Here is a 24,739-nt window from a genome sequence, read left to right as displayed (position 1 = left end):
CTTCTCTTTTAAGACAATTCTAGATCCTGACACAATACTGGAAATTGGCATATTTATGATCCCTACTGCCCTTCTTGTCTTCTTACATACTGATCACCAGGTAGATGGCTTGATCTAAATGACTGTTAATCAGTTGTTTACATATAAGTTCCTGTTACGGTGGTGCTAAACTATGCAGGTCAATGGTGAATACGTATGTTTTGTATTATTGGGGCACTGTAGCTGTCACACAGTATGTCCATTGTTCTGGCTGTAAGTGGACAAGGAAATAGATGAGTGGTGCCTTCAGGAGCAGTTACCAGGCATAACAACTGTCAAACATTTCTGAACAGTTCATAAAAATGGAGCATTTGTTTGAATTTGGAGATGCCTATGCAGGTTACTGTGATTAATTTATATGACTATGCAGTTCACCTTAAAGGGTATATAAGGGTATATAAGTTACACTTATAACCTGTGGTTCTAAGTTTGGAAATCTAAATCAACAGGGGATGTGAAATAAAGTGTTATTTTCACTTACTGTAAATTCTCTTTCCTGTAGTCCGAAGGAGCAGCACGAATGGGGTTGTTAGTCTGTGCGTCTGCTTGGGACATAAGGGAAAGTGTAATTTTTAATTACTGTAAATTTTCTTTCCTGTAGTCCGAAGCAGAAACACGGACTAACATTCCCCTTAGTGCTGTTGCTTATGACCTAAGGGAAAGCATGTTTGCAATTTACATTATTAGTATTTTTTGTTATCATTAGCGATTAGTGATGAGCGAGCATGCTCGTCCGAGCTTGGTACTCGTTTGAGTATTAGGGTACTCGATGGTACTCGTTACTCGGACGAGCATCTCGCGATACTCGAAGAAAACTCATCATCTGTTTCCTGTAAGTCTGGGCGCTGTTTCTCAGCCAATAAACATGCAGGAGACTCTTTGGTACATCCTGCGATCACGTGGGACCCATACATGTCGATAGCAGCGATTGGTTGGCCAAATCAGATGACCCTGCCATATAAAAATCTCGTCCGCCAGTGCTCGGCTCACATGTATGCTGGACGAGATTAGGGACAGAGCTACTGCTGGTCAGGGAGAGCGTTAGGGAGGGAATTAACGTTCCAGTAGGCAGGAAATACTAGCGAAACAACCAAACAGCCCTTGTAAGGGCTTCAAATCATTTTTAAATTGTATTACTACAGACTGCTGGCTGGGATTTGCAGTGCAGCTAGCACGATTTTAAGCAGCACACTGTGGTGATTGGCTGCTGGCAGAAAGGGGACATTAGGTGTGGCATACAGACCCCTAGAAGTACTTAGTACTATTTTATTGGGACCTCTTGTCAGGACCAGTCACACCAAACACACAGAGACAGTGAGCCCTGAGCTCAGCCCCTCCCACTGTCCCTACCCAATTGCCGCAATCTGCCCTAAAATGGCAGCGGACAACTTGGCGGCGATCCCTGGCCTGGATACGTGAAACAGTAGACAAGACAAAACGAACAAACACAATAAGAATGGTCAGCAATCCGGGTCACAACAGTCTGGCAGCAAAGGTACAAAATCAGGATCCAAAAGCGTAGTCAGAAAACAGGCAATATGATCAGGGGCAGGCAGCAAGCAAGGGAGGTCAGAGATACAAAGCAGGAATCAGGAGAAACCAGAAAACAGAACACACAAGCAGGCAGAGACTAAGTCGATAACCGGCAAGGCACAGGCAGAAACAGAAATCTTAAATAGGAGACCAGGAACCATGTCCAGAAAGTGATAGGAGGGACCAGCTGTCAATCACTGAGGCAAAGGCAGGTTAACTGTTACAAGACCAGAAGAAACTTAGCAGAACAGACACGGGTGGGGTAGGGAAAACAATTAGCATACCAGAAGAAATAAGACACAGTTCAGACAGGGCACAAACAAAGGCAAACAAAACACAGAATAAATGAAAGATTATGGCCAAAATCGCAGTCTCGGTCGTACCTTACGCACCGAGGACTGCGCCAAAGTTGCATTCATGACACCTCTACTATATTTTCTGATTTCTGTATTTCTTACACAAGGCATATCTAAGTTCACTACTGCTTGCTCAGTGTAAAGGGAGTGTCACAGAGTGTGTATAGGTGCAGCCACCGACAGATTGTATCTCACAGGTTTTGCCCAGAATTTGGCATAATGGTGCGATTAGGCAGCCTCAGAGGCATGCATACATGCTGCCCCTGCTGGTTCCTGTCTATTTCCGTGGTGTTTCCATCATTTTCTGAGGTTGACAGGTTTTCACACGACCTTCCCTCTACCGAACTTGGGTCCCCTGCAAAAATGCTCGAGTTTCCGATTGACTATAATGGGGTTCGTTACTCGAAACAAGCACTCGAGTATCGGGAGATATTCGTCTCGAGTAACGAGCACTCGAGCATTTTAGTACTCGCTCATCACTATTAGCGATGAGTGAGCTGAACTTCTTGAACTGAAATTTGTTCTGAACTTCTGAAATTTGGCTTGCTACTGAACCAAACTTTTTGCAATATTCAGAACAAGTTTGGGAAGATAGTGGCCGCACATCTAAAAAACGGTAAAAAAGTTTTTCTCATCTGTCTACTCTCCCCCAGTGTCCTCCTCCGGGTCTTCTGAGTCTTTAGCTGTCTCCAGCCCATTCGGTCAATCACTGACTGAGACTGGACAACACAGCGGCCAGTTATTGGCTGAGCAAGCTGTTACTCTTGTCTCTAGAGTGACAGGCCTCTCAGCCATTTACTGGCTCCGACACTGTCCCATCACTGGCTTATTAATATGGGACAGAGTTGAGGCCAATGATTGGCTGAGCAGGCTATCACTCTCGAGACAAGAGTGACAGTACACTCAGCCAATCACTAGCCATGATGCTGTAAGTGATTGTAAGCAGGATTCTGGTGGCTATGGGGGGCACTGGACACCGAAGATGAAGGACACCAAGGGATTGCGGACAGGTAAGTATAGATCAGGGAATTTTTTGAGCCACAATAAAACAGATAAATACCTACAGTCGTTTAGTTGGTTTAGTGCAGTTCGTTTAACGTAAAGTTGGAATCGTCCAAACCGAACCTTAAAGTTTGGCATGCATGCTGAACCGAAATTTAAAAAAGTTTGCTCATCTCTAGTTATCAAGCTTTAGAACAAAGCTATACTCACTGGAAATGCAGGTCCAGTGTCCTGAAGACAGCTGTTTAATCTTGTGCTGTTTGAAAAGAAGAGACCAAACACAGAAAGTTTTGGTCATCAGCGCGTTCACAGAGAGAAGGCAGTCATTTAATGAATGGATTCATTGAACTTTGACGCTCTGTACTGGCTTGGACTTCCTGTGTTTAGTCAGGAAACTGGACCTGAATTTTAAGTAAGTATAATAGCAGAGTCCATTTACCGTAAATGCTGCTGTGTTCCCTGTTAAGGCTGTGTTCACATGTACTACATTCACAGTGGATATGTGGCACAGTTATGCCGTATGGCTCTGCATTCTCGCAGCAGATTTACAATCTGCTGTAAGAATATAGCCACATCCTGCCTAATCATCTGCCGGGCCGTTAAACAACATAATACATTACCTGTCCATGCTCCCCTCTGCTTCCCCAGCTCCCGGGTCACTGAGGTCCCGCTCAGCCGCTCAGCTCTGTCCCACCGCAACGCACTGATTAGCTGAGCAGGACGTCAAGAACCCGGGAGCCGTGAAATCCGGTGCGATCGCGAGCGGGTTTAGGCCTTGAGGACAGAACCCATTTTCATTTTTATGTTTTTTTTTCATGACCTTCTAAGGACCATCATGCCTTTATTTGTCCATTTTTAAGCAACTGACTTTACCGTAAAACTTGCATGTTATTTTTATTCTGTAGGTTAGTCGAAATACAATACCCATGTTTACATAGCTTTTGTAATTTCAATATTTTTAAAACAGTAAAACTTTTTTTTTTACTCATACAAATATGATTAAAATTGCCCTAATTTGACCCCTATACAGGGCTGTTTTGGGGCTCACTTTTTGCAGTATGATCTATAGTTTTGCTGTAGATTTTGGCGTTGAAGGGGTTAATGGTGAAGAACAGCATGACCGCTTCTGCCCATCACTGATTGTGACTCTTAGAGGATGATAGCAACAGGCACTCAGTCAATGAAGCAAGCTTAAACCATGTGTACTTGTATTGCATGGAATGTTAAAGGACAAGTGCCATGAAAAACTTTTTCCCAGTAATTGAAGCACATGACAAAGTTATATAACTCTGTAATATGCTTCAATCACCTATCTGCCTCCCTTCCCTGTCTTTTCCCCCCTCCCCCACCCCCCACCAGGAAGTGTCCTGACTCACACAGACCTGATTACTGTCGTCACCGTCACCAGGCAGCTCCTTCTTGTGAGGATGAGTCATCAGCAGGAGGGCTGCTCTAGGTCCTGTTACACCAGCCTCCCCCTCCCCTCCTTGTCAGGTGACTCTGCTTCCTCAGCTTATCTTCTCTAGTGACATGACTCCTTCACTGAGTCCACGGCAGCAGGAGAGAGGGTATGAGGGGAGGGGGGAGCTGCCTATGTGCTGGAGTCAGTCTGAGGGAAGATAAGCAAGTGAGATGTGACAAGTGATGGCTTGCAGTTGTTCAGCCAATGGGAGCTAAGCAAGCCTGTCACCTGACAAGGCAGGGGAGGGGGGAGGCTGGTGTAACAGGAGAAGGAGCTGAGAGAAGAGCTTGGTGACGGTGACGACAGTAATTAGGTCTGTGTGAGTCAGGACACTTCCTGGTGGGGGGTGGAGGGGGGAAAAGACAGGGAAGGAAGGCAGATAGGTGATTAAAGCATATTACAGAGTTATATAACTTTGTAATGTGCTTCAATTACTGGGAAAAAGTTTTTCATGGCACTTGTCCTTTAAAGGGAATGTGTCATCTGTAATTCAGGATCAATACTGCTGATACCTGCTAGGTCAAGAAGACACATGCTACTTCTCATATATGCTTCTGTGCTTCCAGGATGTAGAAAAAAACTTTATTCTATACTACATAGAGTCAAAGTTGCTTTCCCTTAAAGTGCTGAAGTGCAGTAAGCTGTAACACCTCCTCCCTTTAATACTAGAACCTACTTGAGACTGAGCTTCCAGGTGCCAATCAAGCAGGGAGGGGGAGAGAGGAGACATTCCAGCTTGTAGCTGTTTATCTATCTGTTAACGGTCAATGCCCATTTTCATTTTTGCACTTTTGCTTTTTCCTCCTTATAAGGCCATGGCGCTTGCATTTTTTTGACCTGCAGACCCACATGAGCCCTTAGTTTTTGCAACACAAATTGTACTTTGCAATGGCAGGCTTGATTTTCCCATAAAATATGCTGAAAAACGGGGAAAAAATCATTTGTGCTGTCAAATTAGAAAAAAAGCGATTTGTGTTCATTTTAGGGAGTTTCTTGTTTACGCCGCTTACCCTATGGTAAGACTGACATGTTATCTATGTTCCTCAAGTTGGTATGATTACAATATTATAAAAATTGTAACTTCTCCAAGGCAAAAAACGTGGCACTCACCATGTAGCAAATAATTCATAAACTTTATTCCATCACCGGCACAGGTAACATAGTGTGGACAAACACAAATGAGCGACAGCTGTTTCGCACGTCACGTGCTTTCTCGTAGCTCTGACCTCATCACGTACTCATATCCTTATATACTGAACACAGCGTCACCAAAATTTACATATAAATACAAAAAATACAAAAAATATATACCCCGTGAACGTTAAAAAGATAATCATACAAACGATACTATTTACACAATGCAATATTAACTAGTAATAATTAAACCATATATTATCATCATTACCAGCAAGTTCCGTGTATACCCGATCTATCATTTAGACCTAGTGGACCTAGAGCATCTGACTTCAATATTAGTTCAGTCTCTTTTTGTAAAAGTTTCAGGCCACGGTCTCCTCCTTTTGGTGAATGCTTAATCTGTATTAGGCCCATAAAGCATAAATGTGAGATATCGCCATTGTGTGTATTCAAAACATGGGAAATTAGGCGGGGACAACCTTTTCCAGTCCTTAGCGAGCGGATATGTTCCGCAAACCGTACTTGCATAGGGCGGATGGTTTTGCCTAAATAATAAAAACCGCATGTACAAATAATGGCATAAACCACATATTGCGTTTTGCATGTGATGAAATCTCTCACTTCCCATCTTAGGCTACCTAGTTGTACATATTTCACATCATTTAAATACTCACAAAATTTGCATCTACGACACTTAAAGTTACCTACTTCATTACTAAGTCTGCCTAACCATACATTACGGTCTCTATCGGCTTCAGAGAATCTTCCCCTAACAAGCTCGTCGCGTAGATTTCTACAGCGGCGAAAGGAGACTAGAGGGCGTTGTTCAGTTAACCCTCGCAGGTCAGTGTCACTCTCAAGTAATCGCCAGTGTTTCATTACCGCTGTTCTAATCACGGCATCCATGGGGCTATGTCTAAAAGTTAGTGCAAACCTAGAGGTGTTTTTATTTCTCTTCCTTTCACCTAGTAGATTTTTACGAGGGATTTTTCGAGCTTTGTCTCTAGCTTTACTGATAATAGAAGCTGGGTAGCCGCGTTCTAACAAGCGTTTTTCCAATGCCACTGATTGGCTCTCAAATAGGGAATCGCTATTGTTAATGCGGCGTAGCCTAATAAACTGTCCATAAGGGACCGATTTCTTTATATGTACAGGATGATAGCTATCATATTTCAACAATAAATTTGTGGCCGTCGGTTTACGATAGCCACTAGTCTGTAACTCACCATCTATGACTTCCAAATGTACATCCAAAAAGTTAAGTTGTTTGCCACCAAAGTCTGATGTAAAGGTCATATTATATGTGTTCGTGTTCATATAGCATATAAACTCCTGAAATTCATTTTCTGTCCCTGTCCACACTATTAGCACGTCATCTATATATCTCAGATATAATGCAATTTTTACTATATATTTATTGCAAACATTAAAAATAATTTCGTCCTCCAACTCTGCCAAATACAAATTTGCAAAAGTTGGGGCGACCGGCGTCCCCATCGCTGTACCAGTTCGCTGCCGGTACCACCGATCAGCGAACTGGAAAGCGTTATGTTGCAGGACAAACGCAAGCATCTCACAGATATATAGTACGTGCATATTCTCCATAGTACCCGTCCCCAGCAATCGACGCCGCATTGCCTGCACACCCGCATCCTGCGGGATGCGGGTGTATAGGCTTTCGACGTCGATGCTGGCGAGACTAAAATCATCTCTCCATTCAAAATCCCTTAGAATACTTAGTAGCTGTTTAGTATCCCGCAAATAGGAAGTCACATTGGTTAGTAACGGTCTCAAAACCCAATCTAGGTATTTGGACAGAGGCTCTGTAACAGATCCCCTACCCGCAACGATCGGGCGGCCTGGAGGTCTTTCCTTATTTTTGTGTAATTTGGGTATCCAGTACCAATAGGGTTTAGATGCATTTTCTAACAATAATTTCTCAGCAAAGTTGCGTGACATAATACCTAGTTCCACCCCCTTCCGTAATAGAGATCTAACTTTAGTTGTATATTCAAACGTAGGATCTTTACTTAATAATTCATAGGTAGTGCCATCTCCCAATTGCCTTTGGGCTTCCTCTTTATAATAGTCTCTGGACAAGAGGACTATGTTGCCTCCCTTGTCCGCTGGTTTCACTATTACTTCCTTCTGAGATTTTAACCATTTGAGGGCTTCTATTTCTCCTTTGGTGAGATTACTAATAGCCTGAGGATAAATCAAAGACTTCACCTCGGCAACTATAGATTGTTCAAATAAATCCAAACTAGAACCAGCGGGCAAGGGAGGGTTAAATGTAGATGGCACACCACCTGTAAAAAAATCATCAGATTGTGTATCACATACATCGGGGCTAGCACCTTGTAATTCCAATAAAGTGGTCACTATCTCTCTGTCTATAGTGTCAAAATGCGAACTCATACTGAAACCCAACGTACTGACATTACATGGCTTCTCTCCCATAAATACCTCTTTATCCCGATTACCTTCATGTTTGGCAAAATATTTACGGATATTTAACTTACGGATACTTTTATGTAGATCTAGGACAAATTCAGTATAATCAAAGCTAGAACTGACACAATAATTTAAACCTTTTTGGAGTAATGATAAACAATCATCTGACAATGTTAGATTACTGAGATTAACAATAGCTAGCTTACTCTCCTCCACATCTACCTCTGTGGTGTTATTGGGTGCACAATCTCCTACCTCCTCCAGGAGACCTGCTTCCGCTTTACACCTCCTTTGATACCTTTTCTGTCTGCCTCGCCCCCTCCTTGTTGACTTCCTAAAGGGACCGTGCCCTCGGCAGTCACACCACTACCGGAGCCGGTACCTTCTCCTTGGATATTTTGAAAGTCTGTACTGGAATCAGACCCTGAGTCTGTGGTCCAATACTCCTGCGGCTTGTTAGGTTTTCGAAATCTCCTGTTCCGTCTTCCAGTTTTCAAATTCCAGGTAAAAATTTTTCCAGTATCGTAATCATGTTTATCACGTAAAAACTTATTTTTCTTTCTTTCTTTAATCTCTGTTTGTGCAGGAACAGTCTTTTTTTCTATACGTTTGATGACATTGTTATATTGTTGCTCAGTTAATCGTGTTTTTAGTTCCACTTGTAATTTAGAGATGTCTTCCGTAACAGAGATATATTCACGCTCAGTCCTTTGAAAAATAAGTTTAGTAAGATTACTAAACTTATTTTTCAAAGGACTGAGCGTGAATATATCTCTGTTACGGAAGACATCTCTAAATTACAAGTGGAACTAAAAACACGATTAACTGAGCAACAATATAACAATGTCATCAAACGTATAGAAAAAAAGACTGTTCCTGCACAAACAGAGATTAAAGAAAGAAAGAAAAATAAGTTTTTACGTGATAAACATGATTACGATACTGGAAAAATTTTTACCTGGAATTTGAAAACTGGAAGACGGAACAGGAGATTTCGAAAACCTAACAAGCCGCAGGAGTATTGGACCACAGACTCAGGGTCTGATTCCAGTACAGACTTTCAAAATATCCAAGGAGAAGGTACCGGCTCCGGTAGTGGTGTGACTGCCGAGGGCACGGTCCCTTTAGGAAGTCAACAAGGAGGGGGCGAGGCAGACAGAAAAGGTATCAAAGGAGGTGTAAAGCGGAAGCAGGTCTCCTGGAGGAGGTAGGAGATTGTGCACCCAATAACACCACAGAGGTAGATGTGGAGGAGAGTAAGCTAGCTATTGTTAATCTCAGTAATCTAACATTGTCAGATGATTGTTTATCATTACTCCAAAAAGGTTTAAATTATTGTGTCAGTTCTAGCTTTGATTATACTGAATTTGTCCTAGATCTACATAAAAGTATCCGTAAGTTAAATATCCGTAAATATTTTGCCAAACATGAAGGTAATCGGGATAAAGAGGTATTTATGGGAGAGAAGCCATGTAATGTCAGTACGTTGGGTTTCAGTATGAGTTCGCATTTTGACACTATAGACAGAGAGATAGTGACCACTTTATTGGAATTACAAGGTGCTAGCCCCGATGTATGTGATACACAATCTGATGATTTTTTTACAGGTGGTGTGCCATCTACATTTAACCCTCCCTTGCCCGCTGGTTCTAGTTTGGATTTATTTGAACAATCTATAGTTGCCGAGGTGAAGTCTTTGATTTATCCTCAGGCTATTAGTAATCTCACCAAAGGAGAAATAGAAGCCCTCAAATGGTTAAAATCTCAGAAGGAAGTAATAGTGAAACCAGCGGACAAGGGAGGCAACATAGTCCTCTTGTCCAGAGACTATTATAAAGAGGAAGCCCAAAGGCAATTGGGAGATGGCACTACCTATGAATTATTAAGTAAAGATCCTACGTTTGAATATACAACTAAAGTTAGATCTCTATTACGGAAGGGGGTGGAACTAGGTATTATGTCACGCAACTTTGCTGAGAAATTATTGTTAGAAAATGCATCTAAACCCTATTGGTACTGGATACCCAAATTACACAAAAATAAGGAAAGACCTCCAGGCCGCCCGATCGTTGCGGGTAGGGGATCTGTTACAGAGCCTCTGTCCAAATACCTAGATTGGGTTTTGAGACCGTTACTAACCAATGTGACTTCCTATTTGCGGGATACTAAACAGCTACTAAGTATTCTAAGGGATTTTGAATGGAGAGATGATTTTAGTCTCGCCAGCATCGACGTCGAAAGCCTATACACCCGCATCCCGCAGGATGCGGGTGTGCAGGCAATGCGGCGTCGATTGCTGGGGACGGGTACTATGGAGAATATGCACGTACTATATATCTGTGAGATGCTTGCGTTTGTCCTGCAACATAACGCTTTCCAGTTCGCTGATCGGTGGTACCGGCAGCGAACTGGTACAGCGATGGGGACGCCGGTCGCCCCAACTTTTGCAAATTTGTATTTGGCAGAGTTGGAGGACGAAATTATTTTTAATGTTTGCAATAAATATATAGTAAAAATTGCATTATATCTGAGATATATAGATGACGTGCTAATAGTGTGGACAGGGACAGAAAATGAATTTCAGGAGTTTATATGCTATATGAACACGAACACATATAATATGACCTTTACATCAGACTTTGGTGGCAAACAACTTAACTTTTTGGATGTACATTTGGAAGTCATAGATGGTGAGTTACAGACTAGTGGCTATCGTAAACCGACGGCCACAAATTTATTGTTGAAATATGATAGCTATCATCCTGTACATATAAAGAAATCGGTCCCTTATGGACAGTTTATTAGGCTACGCCGCATTAACAATAGCGATTCCCTATTTGAGAGCCAATCAGTGGCATTGGAAAAACGCTTGTTAGAACGCGGCTACCCAGCTTCTATTATCAGTAAAGCTAGAGACAAAGCTCGAAAAATCCCTCGTAAAAATCTACTAGGTGAAAGGAAGAGAAATAAAAACACCTCTAGGTTTGCACTAACTTTTAGACATAGCCCCATGGATGCCGTGATTAGAACAGCGGTAATGAAACACTGGCGATTACTTGAGAGTGACACTGACCTGCGAGGGTTAACTGAACAACGCCCTCTAGTCTCCTTTCGCCGCTGTAGAAATCTACGCGACGAGCTTGTTAGGGGAAGATTCTCTGAAGCCGATAGAGACCGTAATGTATGGTTAGGCAGACTTAGTAATGAAGTAGGTAACTTTAAGTGTCGTAGATGCAAATTTTGTGAGTATTTAAATGATGTGAAATATGTACAACTAGGTAGCCTAAGATGGGAAGTGAGAGATTTCATCACATGCAAAACGCAATATGTGGTTTATGCCATTATTTGTACATGCGGTTTTTATTATTTAGGCAAAACCATCCGCCCTATGCAAGTACGGTTTGCGGAACATATCCGCTCGCTAAGGACTGGAAAAGGTTGTCCCCGCCTAATTTCCCATGTTTTGAATACACACAATGGCGATATCTCACATTTATGCTTTATGGGCCTAATACAGATTAAGCATTCACCAAAAGGAGGAGACCGTGGCCTGAAACTTTTACAAAAAGAGACTGAACTAATATTGAAGTCAGATGCTCTAGGTCCACTAGGTCTAAATGATAGATCGGGTATACACGGAACTTGCTGGTAATGATGATAATATATGGTTTAATTATTACTAGTTAATATTGCATTGTGTAAATAGTATCGTTTGTATGATTATCTTTTTAACGTTCACGGGGTATATATTTTTTGTATTTTTTGTATTTATATGTAAATTTTGGTGACGCTGTGTTCAGTATATAAGGATATGAGTACGTGATGAGGTCAGAGCTACGAGAAAGCACGTGACGTGCGAAACAGCTGTCGCTCATTTGTGTTTGTCCACACTATGTTACCTGTGCCGGTGATGGAATAAAGTTTATGAATTATTTGCTACATGGTGAGTGCCACGTTTTTTGCCTTGGAGAAGTTATGATCTATTGGGACTTTGCAAGTTGAGCACCACCAGTTGCACGAGTCCGGGATCAGTAAGTGTTCACATACCTAAAAAGTGCCTAGATGCGATAGTGGGGTTAAGTGCCGAATTGTTTCTTCTGTGGAATTATTATAAAAATTGTATAAGTTTTGTTTTATTTGATGGCTTTAAAAAAAAAAACCTTAATTTAACCTTAAAATTGCTCTCTTACAATTCTTATAATGTTTTAAATTTTTGGTCTATGGGGCTCTGTGAGGTGTCTATGTTTTTTGCGCCATGATCTAGTCTTTCTATCGATACCTTGTTTTCATATATGCAACTTTTTGATCACTTTTTATTACATTTTTTCTGGATTTGATATGACCAAAAATGAGCAACTTTTTTGTGCTTACGCCATTTACCGTGCGAGATCAGGAATGTGAAAATTTAATAGATTGAGCGATTGCGCATGCTAGATACCAAACATGTTTATTTATTTGTTTATTTACATATATATATATATATATATTTACAAAATGGGAAAAGGGGGGTTATTTGGACTTTTATTAGGGGAGGGAATTTTTTATTAATAAAAACACATTTTTATTATTTTTTTATATTAACTAGCATTACACAGCATCGGTCTTAGAGATCAATGCTGTGTATATACACAGCAATGATACATTAGATGTGTGATACATTTCTCTGGTCTTCTGCAGCCCAGAGCAATGTATTGCAGAGCCGGGATCAGCGTCAGTGCAACGGCCCGGCCCGATTGCGTCGCATTGTGGGGGGCGGGGATCCGTCCCACTAGACACCACGGACATGCGGGGGAGACCATTTAAATGCAGCTGTCAGGTTTGACAGCTGCATTTAAATGCTTAATTGCTTAAATGCTTAACATGACCATATTGTTACCATATACAATGGTACCTTGGTTTAAGAGTAACTTGGTTTGAGAGCGTTTTGAGCTCATTGTCTGCATAGTGGGGTCCACAGCACTGTATTAAGACCCAGGAAGTCTCCCTCACCTTCCAAATCATGGCAGATCCACTTCAGGCTGGGGCTTACATCAGGGGACAGAACTGAGGAGGTAATCTCTTCATACAGTAGCTGTAACCCCTCTCCCCAGGCAGAGAGTGCTGCATGTATGTGTCCACATCTGCCCTGCTCCTTACTTTATGCTCCATGCAGTCTGTCAGCCCTTGTGTTTCCCACACTCTCCATTCCTGCTATAATGTGGCTGTACTTACACTCAGCCATACACACAGCTGCTATAATCTGCCTGCACTTACCCTCAGCTGTACACACTGCTGCTATAATGTGCCTGCACTCACACTCAGCTATACACACTGCTGCTGTGTCTTTAGGTTAATGCAGTTACCATACATTATACACCACATGCTGATTGCTATACTGTACAGTACCTTATAATATGACACATTCAGCTGTTTCATTTGTTCATTTGTTTTACATGTTATTCAGAATTTTAAAAAAATCATTATTTTTGGTGTGTGGAACCAATTGTCTGCATCTCAGTGATTTCTTCTGGGAAAATTTGCTTTGCTTTAAGAGTGGATTTGGATTACAAGCAGGGTCTTAAAATCGATTATGCTCGTAATCCAAAGCACCACTGTATTAGCATTTTTGGCCTCACTATTATTTTTGCCCTGAGTTCTAGTTTCTTTGGAATTGTCCCTGAGAACCAGATACAGCCCAAGGACAAGAGCAGCTTTACTCATGAACTCATCATCGAATGGTTATCCTTTTGTTTCATAGTCAGATAGACTTTCATATGCAATGCCTTATCCCGGACTGGAATTGTATTGACTAGTGGTAACTGGCAAGTAGATTACATCCTTACACAATATACATTTTTGCTCTTGTACAGTAACTGTATACTTATATTAGCAGCTTAATACTGTTGTCATTTTTATCCTATACCACATAGATTTAAAGCATATCTGTTGTTTCAGGTGGCTTTTTATCAGCTGCCATTTGTGTGTACACGAGGAGCAGCACTAAATCTGGCCATTATATATCTAAGGCCATATGCAGACGCTGTAAGAGACCGGCCGTTCCGTGACTGCAGTACCAGCCAGATAATCTTTCGGGCCGCAGAGTTCTGATGTGGGCGCAAACGTGAGTGCCCGCATCAGAACTCCCCACAGCACACTATCGAGGGAGCGGTGTATAGGCTCCGGCCGGGATCCCCTAAACAACAATGCAAAATATATACCCCTAATATATTCCCGTAATAATGATCACGGCCGTTGTAAAATGGCCACGATTTTCCGAAAATATAGTTTGTGTGAACATAGCCTAAGGGTGTATGTACACACAGAGATTTGACAGATTTTTGAAACCAAAGCCAGAAACAGACTATAAACAGGGAACAGATCATAAAGGAAAGACTGAGATTTCGCCTCTTCTCAAATCCATTCCAGGCTTTGGCTTTAAAAATCTGTCAGATAACTTTCTCTGCGTAAACACACTAATATATATGGCATTTTCTGCAGATTTATGCTCTGCACCTAAGTGTGTACTTGTTAGTTCAGCTGCTGGGTGGAGACTAATGTTTATGGTGCCTGCACATACAGAGAAGGGTTTTCTTTGTGTATAGCCTACAAAGCAGTAGCAGCAAAGAAGCCATTATAAAGTTGTAGCGAACAACCAAAGCCAGGAATGGATTTGAAAAGAGGAGAAATCTCAGTCTTTCCTTTATTACCTGTTTATAGTCTGTTCCTGGCTTTGGCTCAAAAAAATCTGTCAGGTAATCTGTTGGTGTAATAGGGCCCTTACAGAGCTGTTTCTTAGCTGTCTCTCTCTCTGCCTGTGTACTAATGGAACCCCCTCTGTGCTTATAACTCCATCCCTAAGCTAGCTACGAGATCAGACTGAGCTGATTCAGGAACGGACTAAGCGGCATCATCAGTGTGGAAACCAATGGGGAAGGAAGCATTTTGGTGTGATAACATACATTACAACGTTTTTTATATTGGCTTTTGCTATGGATCTATTGAAACAACACTGCCTATTTAAAGCATACCTGCCATCAAGTGTTGTGATGTAGACTTCCTTGGGTAGCGTGCCAAGCCAGCCTGCCAAGTAAGGGCAGTAGAGGAGGGCAGTAAGGAAACTCAGAGTAAGCCAGAAAGTGCTTACTTGTCTCTTTCCGGCAGCTCTATTCATTCCTATGGAGCCACTGGAAAGACCCAAGTTAGCCAGTTACTCAGCTCTTTCTGGCAGCTCCATAGGCGTGTTGTACCCATGGCTGTATTAATAACAAAGAAGTCAGGGGCCCAATACAGAGATCAGCAGGGGATGCGGAAGTCGGACCCCTCATGATCTCTTACTTGTCCCCAATCCTGTGGATAGGGGACAAGTTAATTTTCACTAGACAACCTCTTTAAGGTTGATTTAAACATAGAAAACAAAAAAAGAAAAGAAAGGAACAAAAGCTACTTGCACAGACCCTAATGATTTATTAAAAAAAAAATGTGACAGTGCCTCTTTAAGTTAAGCTCATCCACACATTAATTTTTTCTATCTGTAATTCAGGATCTTGATTTACAGGCAGAAAAAAGACCAATTGATTTCAATATAGTCATCATCACATCTGTTTTAAAAACGGACCAGTTTTTTTTTTCTTTTCTTTTTTTTTTTTTTTTTTTATCACTGATCAATTGCACTAAAAGTTCAGTTTTTTGTGTGGACAGATGTTCCAATAGAAGTCAATGGGTCTTTTTGAAATGGAGGACACACATATTCACCATTGCCTAGCAAGGTATGGCAGGCTTCACCCTGCGGCCTTTTATTACCCTCCCATCCATTTTTATGGATCTGATGCATCACAGATGGTTTCTCCAGGACATCACTTTCTGATTTCTGAGGTCTAAAAAGAAAAACTGATGTGTGGATGAGGCCTAGGTTTGACAGAATTAGTGGTACATGCAGATTTTTCCTGAAATGTCATGTAATAATTATCTCTGCGAAATGTGATAAGGAATAGAAATAGCAATAACCTGTGCTCTGCATTCAGCTTATTATACTTTATTATCAGTCTCCTTCATCACTATCTGTCTCTTCTCACCATGTCTTTTACTCTATAGCCTGTATCATATAGTAAACTATATCCACACTGCCAACCTGACCTGACCTTAGTGCTCCTGTGCACAGCAAACCCATCTACACAGAGTCCAAACTACAATGCACAATGCATACAGGCTGAGCAGCTCCTGAGCATGGAGACTTAAAGTGTCAATGTTTTTAGACCTTTCAAAATCTAAATCAGCAGTAGATGTGATATAAAGCAAGTTTGCAATTTACATTCATTATTATTTTTTTTTTTGTTATCATGCTTTAAAACAAAGCTGAACTTACCAGAAATCCAGGTCCAGTCTCCTGAAGGCAGATTTTTTGACTTGTGCTGGATGAAAAATACCAGACTAAACACAGGAATTCCAGGCAGTACACGAGAGACACAACTCAATGTGTCCATCAATCTTATGACTGCCTTCTCTGTGAGTGCTGGGATACACAGGGCTTCCTGTTTTCTGACTCTTTCCTGTTTTTTGAGAAAAAAAAAGTCAGAAAACAGGAGGTGCCGTGTTTTCCACCATAACAAAAAAAAAAAAAAAAAGAAGATAATGTAAATTGCAAACTTGTTTCATATCATCTACATCTAGTGTAGATTTAGATTTTTAAAGTCATAACGACATTGACACTTTAAAGCCCATGCGTGCTGCAAAACAAAATCCATCTTATTATGTACATGAAGCTATTCTCTATTACAAGTAATACATATGTGGCTGAAAACAGATGCAATACATGTGAAATCAGATGGGGCATGTCACAATTTTTTTTTGTACAAAAATAAGAGTGATATGTGAAATGAGAGTCATACATAGGTTCAGTAAAGAGCTCTTGCACCACAATGGGGGCCCAATAACAGCACTGTACAAATCAGTCATATGAATGAAGTCCTTAGAATGATTCACATGTTAAAGGGGTATTCCGGGAAAAACTTTACTTTTCCCCTATACACATGATAGGAGAAACGTAGGAGATTGCGGGGGTCTGACCCCTGAATCCACCGGTGATCTCCGTATTGGACCCTGCCAGCTCTGTTATGAATAGAGCCCCGGGAAAAAGGAAAAAGGAAAATTTTCCCAGAATACCCCTTTAAGCCTATGTTGACTCACCGTAAAATAAAAGCACATTTTGACAGTAACATAGGTATAAAAAGTGACCACATTTGGAATCTAACAATGTGCTACATTAAAGTCTATAGATATATGTCAGTCTGTGCACAAGGTATAAAAAAACATTGTTTTACCATGTAAGCACAGACAGCAGTTTTTCAAAGACTTTGAGGGTACAAACCCACTTGACGTATTTACTGCGTGAATCAGTCTTAAAAATAAGCAGGCAAAACGCAGGTTGGCTTTATACGATTGTTCTGCATTAAAATACGCAATTGCGTATTTTTGAAGCGTGAAGCTACATGCGTTTTTCACACAGGTTGTTAACAACTGATGCTTTGCAAACAACAAGCTTCACGCTTCAAAAATACGTCAAGTGGGTTTGTACCCTAATGTAGCATTATTAGATTCAAAATTCGGTCACATTTTATACATCTTTTACTGTTTTGCTTTTATTTTACTGAGTGTAAAAATAGCCATAAACTGCTTTTGAAACAATAAATTACATTTCCTTTGGGGTTAGGATTCACTTCTAGTTTAGGCTAAAAATAAATTAATAAATTAATCAATTAATCAATTTAAAAAGAATAAATTTGCACCAAACCGCTCTGTCTAAACAAAGCCTTATGTATACATTACTAGGTCTGTAGTGTGGGGGGAAAAGTAAGCATTTTTTATTAGAACATCTACTCACCTGCTTAGTGACTGTCACAGGGGATATTTTACATCACCAGGCAAAAAATTGAGTATTGCTGCTCTTATATACAGGCAAGATATTCTCCAATCATACTAGTCTTGTCCTTGAGGTTCTAAGGTCAGGTAAGTTATCAGTGCAGAATAAATAAGATTATTCTCAGTGTACTAACCAGCACTCACTAGTGGTCAAAGCCTATATTACAAGTAACTAGTTCTATTTACATGGAAACATAGAAGATTGTAGGCAGAAAATACCCCTGATCCATCAAGTCTGCCCTTTTAATATTTCCCTTATTATTATCTTAACATAGATATATGTTTATCCCAGGCATGTTTACATTCAGTTATTGCAGATTTACCTACCACATCTGCTTAAAGTTTGTTCCAAGCATCTACTACTCTTTCAGTAAAGTAACATTTTCTCAAATTGCTTCTGATCTTTCCCCAACTAACATCTCACTGTTTCTTCTAGTTCTTGAGTTCAGTTTTTTTTCTTCCTAACACTTCCCTCTTGAACCTTATTTAGTCCTTTAACATACTTAAAGGTTTCGATCATGTCCCCCCTTTCCCTTCTTTCCTCCAGACTATTCAAGCCCTTAAGTCTTTCCTGATATGTTTTATGCCTGACACCCTCCACCATTTTTGTAGCCCGTCTTTGGACCCATTCTATCTTATGAATATCCTTTTTGTAGGTGAGGTCTCCAGAACTGGACACAGTATTCCAGATGTGGTCTCACTAGAACTCTATACAGCGGGATCACAATCTCTCTCTTCCTACTGGTTATACCTCCAGTTATACAGCCCAGCAGCATACGATTTGCTTTCCCTACCGCCTGGTTGCACTGGTCCTGTACTGTGCAACCATACCCTCTAATGTGATATACCATTGCCCTCTCTTATGTGCTATTCTACTATACCCTATAATGTGTTGGGCCACTGCCTCTTATATTGTGCTGTGCCACAGTCCCCTTCAGTGTTGGGCCACTGCCTCTTATATTGTGCTGTGCCACAGTCCCGCGTCATCAGCTGCTCAGCCGCGATTGGCTGAGCACAGTTATGCTCAGCCAATCGCGGCTGAGCATTGCGGCATTCGGGAGAGTCGGAGCTGTTCGCCGGCCGCCTGAAGAAGACGTCACTGACTGAAGATCGGAGACGAGTCGGCACGTGACAGGTATGTATAGCGCACCACACTTCCGGGTACACGGGTGGGGGTGGTGGGACACGGGGAAGGGGGCCATTCACAGACACGACATACATTACAAAGTTGTATAACTTTGTAATGTGTGTTATTCTGTGAATAATTCTTTACCGCCGCACTACCCCTTTAAGGTCTTTTTATGCTCAAAGATAAAATTCATAGAAGTATCATAGATACTTCATACTATCATCAAATTACATACACGGATCATAAAATGATATAATATCATGTAAAGCATACAAAGACCATAAAATCCTCCTGACAGTCAGTTATCAACAAGGGAGTATAACCCCCAACGTTCACCTACTGCCTCAACAAAAGGAATCAAGTAGAGTAGCAGAGAGCAGAAGGGATGAAGCACAAGCCACAGCTCATCGCCGCACAGATACAGTGTGTTCACACTACGTATATTTCAGTCAGTATTGTGGTCCTCATATTGCAACCAAAACCAGGAGTGGATTAAAAACACAAAGGATCTGTTCACAGAATGTTGAAATTGAGTGGATGGCCGCCATTTAATGGCAAATATTTGCTGTTATTTTAAAACAACGGCTGTTGTATTGAAATAATGGCAGTTATTTACTGTTATATGGCGGCCATCCACTCAATTTCACCATTGTGTGAACAGATCCTTTCTGTGTTTTTATTCCATTCCTGGTTTTGGTTGCAATATGAGGACCACAATACTGACTGAAATATACGTAGTGTGAACCCAGCTATAGGACGTCTGGAAGAGGAGCCCTGGCAATTGTTGTCATCTGACTAGGTTAGTGGCCCAGTCAGATGATAGCATGTAGCCTCTGTCAGTATGCATGCGAGGTGTTGAGCTTGGGGCCCACTGGAGGATCCTCCGGTCCTCCGGTGGCCCAGTCCGACACTGTATGGGGGCCGTCCAGAACAACCACTGACAGATTATATCAGTGATCATAGGGGTTGGCTGTGATGGAAAATCACGGCTGACCCCTTTGTTAAGATAGAGAGATAAGCCACAGTGAGAGCTCTCTGGCTGCAGCTTACCTCTTCCTTCCCCATGGAGAACACAGAAATGCTCGGCCATGCCGAATGTTCCTGTGTGTGTGTGTGTGTGGGGGGGGGGGACAGTGGGCAGGAGACATAACTGACAACTGTACTGAAGACAAAGGCACTGCACTTCCAAGTCTATGATGCTTATGAAAGAATTTTATTTACACAAGAATGATTTGTCACAATCCAACCAGATCAGGAATCAGGATACAAAAATAATGAATGCAGGTAAGTAGTGCTACTGGCAACGTTTCGGTCGTGCTTCCGACCTTCCTCAGGCCAATGTAGCCAAACTATAAAGAAAGAGCACAATAAGTGGATCAACAACAGAGTGTGAGCAAGACTATGCAAAAAGGACTAGTGAGAAGATATCCAGAATTATTCTATGCATATGTTCTATAACATCAGCCCTCTAATAGGTATGGGTTGTGATATAACCATAAATATGGATAAGTGTTGGAAATCATACATAAATGAGAAAACCAAAATTGATATGCTAAATGATGGAGAAACTAAAACTAAAACTAAACAACTCTGAAGCATGTCTTCAGACTCTAGCAGTAAAAACGGTGTGCACTTATATACATCATAGTACAATTATAAGTGGGATGATGGAGAGTAAGATCATGCACAAGACATGCAAATTTACACATGAATATACACAAAGAACATAAGGCAACTCGGTCCGGAGCGATAAGAGGTAGAGTTAAGATAAATGCTGTGAATAAGATGTAGTATACTACCTGTACGCAAGGAGAGACGAGAATAGATCTGGTGGTGTGGCATACCAGCGTCTGCCCTGTTTAAATAGGTCCCGTGTGCGTCTTGTATCCTGATTCCTGATCTGGTTGGATTGTGACAAATCATTCTTGTGTAAATAAAATTCTTTCATAAGCATCATAGACTTGGAAGTGCAGTGCCTTTGTCTTCAGATATATATTGGGATTGAGGAATCCCTTTGCACTAGCACCCAACATCTCTGCGGGAGTGCGGTCTTGTTGCTGTCATTGGATTGACAACTGTACTGTCAGTTATTGAAAGTATATGGCCACCTTTCTGTACTATACCACTGCCCCCTTTAATGTGCTGTGTCACTGCCTTTGCCCACTCTTATCATTGTTTCCTGTCTGGCTCTCCAGCTGTTGCAAAAATACACTCCCACCATATGAACTGTCAGCAGGACAGCAGGACATGATGGAGGTTGTAGTTCTGCAGCTTGAAGAGCCACGGCTTGGGAAACGCGGCCCATAATTAAAGCTAAGGCCTCAAGGTTCCCAGAGTAGGTTGAGCAGGTTTCAATCGAGTTCATTAGCTTAGGCATTTTGCTCCACTGCAGACTAATCCCTGTCCTGGAGTGTGCTGACTAAGGACCGTATTACACAGGACAATTATTGTTTGAAAAATCGTTAGATTGTTCGAATTTAAACGATAATCGTTATGTGTTATAGCAGGCAACAATTAAAAAACCAACTAGAAATCGTTGATTGTTTGATAGAATCTGGACCTATTTTCATTGTTGATTGTTCACAAATCGCTCAAACATCATTCAGTGTAATAACTCGTATCTGGTCTATCAGCCAGGAAAGGATGAGCGCAAGAATGACTGTAAATAACGATCATCGTCCAGCGTAATAGGGTGAACGATTTAAGAATGTTTGTCATAGTGGTCGTTTGAGATCGTTAATTGCCGGAAAATCATCCCATGTAATACCACCCTAACTGTAGAATAGGTTATTCCAGGCGTAAGCAAGGATTTCCCCAGGTGACAGTTTAGCACTACATACTGGTTACTAGAAAGTGTCTCATAAGAATCTATATTCTGAAGTTCCTGACAGGGCCCTAGCTCTCAGGCCAGGCCTGGTTATAAGTTTCAGCAAGAACCCTTGCTTTGGCTGTGTCTCTCTCTCCACCATCCAATAAAGAAGACCCTCCCACCAGGAACTAACTATCCTATATTGGGGTAACTGGGACTAACCTCCTATCGGTGGGGAATATGCTAGAAAGAAAGAGGTGTAAGTATTTGATAGGTAGAGAAGTGTGAGGCACCCAAGCCAGTGATTGGATAACATAAACTAAGACAGGCTCGAAAGTGTTAATCTCCCCAGTGATGTGACCTGAGAGAAGCAATCATCAATCAGTCTCTACAATACAGGTCTGTCAAATCCACTTCAGTTATCATCTGGTCCCTTAAAAAGTTTGTTTTTGGAAATTATTGTGAAAACTTGAAAATTTGCTGATAAATGTGTGGGCCTTCTAACGTTCTAAAAAGGAAAAGGGCCTTTACCAAATTATTCCAAAGTAGACTTATTGTAATATACAGTAGGTGGCATGGCTATTCTTATTACAAGCAGACATTTTCAAATTAAAAGAAATGCTAATCTTTACAAATTTTCACACTTTCTTAATCTTTCACAAATAATCGGTAAGCGTATTGACTAAAATTTACCTCAAACATAAAGTACAAGAGATGTCTAAAGAAACTATTTCAGAATCACATAGATAAGTTAAAGCATCACAAGTGCATTGCTACATAAAGTGAGACCAGAGTAAGGTCTGATTTTGAAACTCTGATGATGTATTAAAATAAATTCTCTAACAGGGCATTAATAATCTCATGATATGTGGGGTAGTGCAGTGAGAACACAACATCATGGGCTCAATAGAAAAAATGAACACGGAACAAAGGTGCATGTAACATTCAGGGTAAGTCAAAAGTTGCCATCTGGTGGGTATTCAGCTGAATTACACGTGAATACAGTCATCCACCAGGTTGTACAGGAAAAACTGTGTGTGTGTGGGGGGGGGGGGGGGGGAGCAGAAGACAAGGGCATAAATCTATCTGCCTTTACCAGGGACTGGTTGGCGATATGTAATTTGCAAAGCACTCACCTTCTTTTGTTATGCTGTGTGCACAACATCTTAGGCAAATCATTGAACATGATGATCAGCTTCTAGCTCCTGTTGGTCCTGATATCCTGGCATTGGTTCAGTGAGAATATAGGTCTGCCAAAGGGGGAAGTCATTCTCCTGAAATGTTTTGTATGGATATTACATTAAAAGTAGTTTTTTTTTTTTCTTATTCTCATCGGTGGATCCTCTTACTTTTATAAAGGTCCGATAGATTTATTAATTTGGCAATTCCTACATGTTCCTTTTTTATTCACCATTAAGAAACAGAATAAAATTTGGTTAGGTCCATTATCATTGACAAAACCTACCTATATTTACACAGGAGATGTGCTGCAGATAAAGATTTTCAGGATTGCAACATCTCAGCAATTAGCCGATAAAGGAACATTGATTAGGTCATCAACTGATTGTTGAGCCTTTTAAGCCTCTAATACAAGGGGCAATTTAGAGGAGTAAACGAGTGTCGACCTGTCAGGTCAGCGCTCGCTTGCTACTCGTCCCCCAGGCAGGTAAGAGCTGGGAAGGGGGGTGGGGGGACTGGGGAGCTAAGGGGGGGCTGCCTGGGTGATGTCGGCTGATTGCTGTCTTCTATTACACTAAGCGATTATCAGCTGTAACAGGCGATAATCGCTTAGTGTAATAGGACCTTTACATGAAATGATGATTGGCAGATAATTCCTTGTAGATCTTTCGGTCTAGTAAACTACATTACCCAAAAGCTGAGCGCCAACTGACTAGGTTCAGTGTGTGATTTACACAAGGTGGAAGAAACAGGTATCACTGCATAGAGAGAGAGAGGGAACTACTATAGAAGCAGAAGCAGCTCTATAGAAGCAGAACAGCTCTTAGTGAGCATGCCTGACCAACACGGAAAGAAATACTGGTGGACATTATCAGTAGTAACTGGGTACAATCAGAAACACTGACACTAGGTTCTTTAGGGGGTGAGTTTTCCATATCTATCTATCTATTTTAGTTCATTAAATGTATTTGTACATATTAATAATTTTACTAATACTAAACAATACTTTTGATTGTGAGAATAGCATTTTAAGGGGTCTGCCCACCATTAAGACTCTAGAATCCGGGATAAATCTTTGATCACGGGAAGGGGGGATGCCTAGTAGTAATATGGATTATAGGGCCCTTCTGTTGGAAAGTATTTTGGAGCTCCTATAGATACTGAATAATGCAGCTGTCATACATCACAACAACATACAGCATTGGCCAACACAAACAGTGGCAGCAGAGCAGCCCATGTCGCCCTATCCCACTGCTGCCACTCAACGGAAGTGGTATTTGAACAAAAATTTACCTGGAAATAACATTCAGAATTCAAACTTTGCTCGGTATCCGAAGGTTTTTTCAAGCGTGGATGGTTGGTTGTACCTGGTGAGTTTAGCACTGGTGAAGCTTTACATACAGTACAGCACTGTATAAGCCTGTTGGAGTGTATATACAGTACAGTAGTAGTACAGACAAAGCACCACCATCTCCCATCTGTTATAGTGCTGGGGTGGTGGACTCTATACAGTAAAGGATGATTGAGGAGTTAGTGACTGCTGTACTATAATTGCTGGTTTTGTTGAATATTACTTATGTACAATGTACTGTACAGTGTATTGCTATACTGTACAGTGTAGTGTATAATGTACAGTACAGTATAGTGCTGTTCTGTTCTATTCTGTAGTGATTATAATGGGCACTATACAATGTAATATATGGGTACTGTAGGTAATTATTGGTTGATGCTGGAACCAATAAAAC

At 41.2% G+C, this 24,739-nt stretch overlaps 2 protein-coding genes across 4 annotated transcripts in view; one reads left to right on the top strand and one right to left on the bottom strand.

The window, feature by feature from the left end:
- Positions 1 to 17,858, bottom strand: part of LOC138799985 (long-chain fatty acid transport protein 2-like) — a 129,549-nt gene extending 111,691 nt beyond the window's left edge. The window contains exon 1 of one of the 3 annotated variants that reach the window (XM_069981807.1): positions 17,840 to 17,858. The gene's annotated coding sequence lies outside the window, so the exon portion shown is untranslated. Of the gene's footprint in view, positions 1 to 520; positions 540 to 16,324; positions 16,462 to 17,839 lie in introns of those variants that run through there. The other 2 variants (XM_069981803.1, XM_069981795.1) reach the window with 2 other exon arrangements.
- LOC138783443 (uncharacterized) overlaps positions 1 to 24,739 on the top strand; it is a 100,509-nt gene that overhangs the window by 4,329 nt on the left and 71,441 nt on the right. The gene's annotated exons all lie outside the window — the stretch shown is intronic.

The sequence above is a fragment of the Dendropsophus ebraccatus genome, chromosome 1 (genome assembly GCF_027789765.1).
Source record: "Dendropsophus ebraccatus isolate aDenEbr1 chromosome 1, aDenEbr1.pat, whole genome shotgun sequence".
In the NCBI taxonomy this organism is placed as follows: domain Eukaryota; kingdom Metazoa; phylum Chordata; class Amphibia; order Anura; family Hylidae; genus Dendropsophus; species Dendropsophus ebraccatus.
Note: the sequence above shows the minus strand (reverse complement) of the source record. Positions and strands in the feature narration are given on the sequence as shown.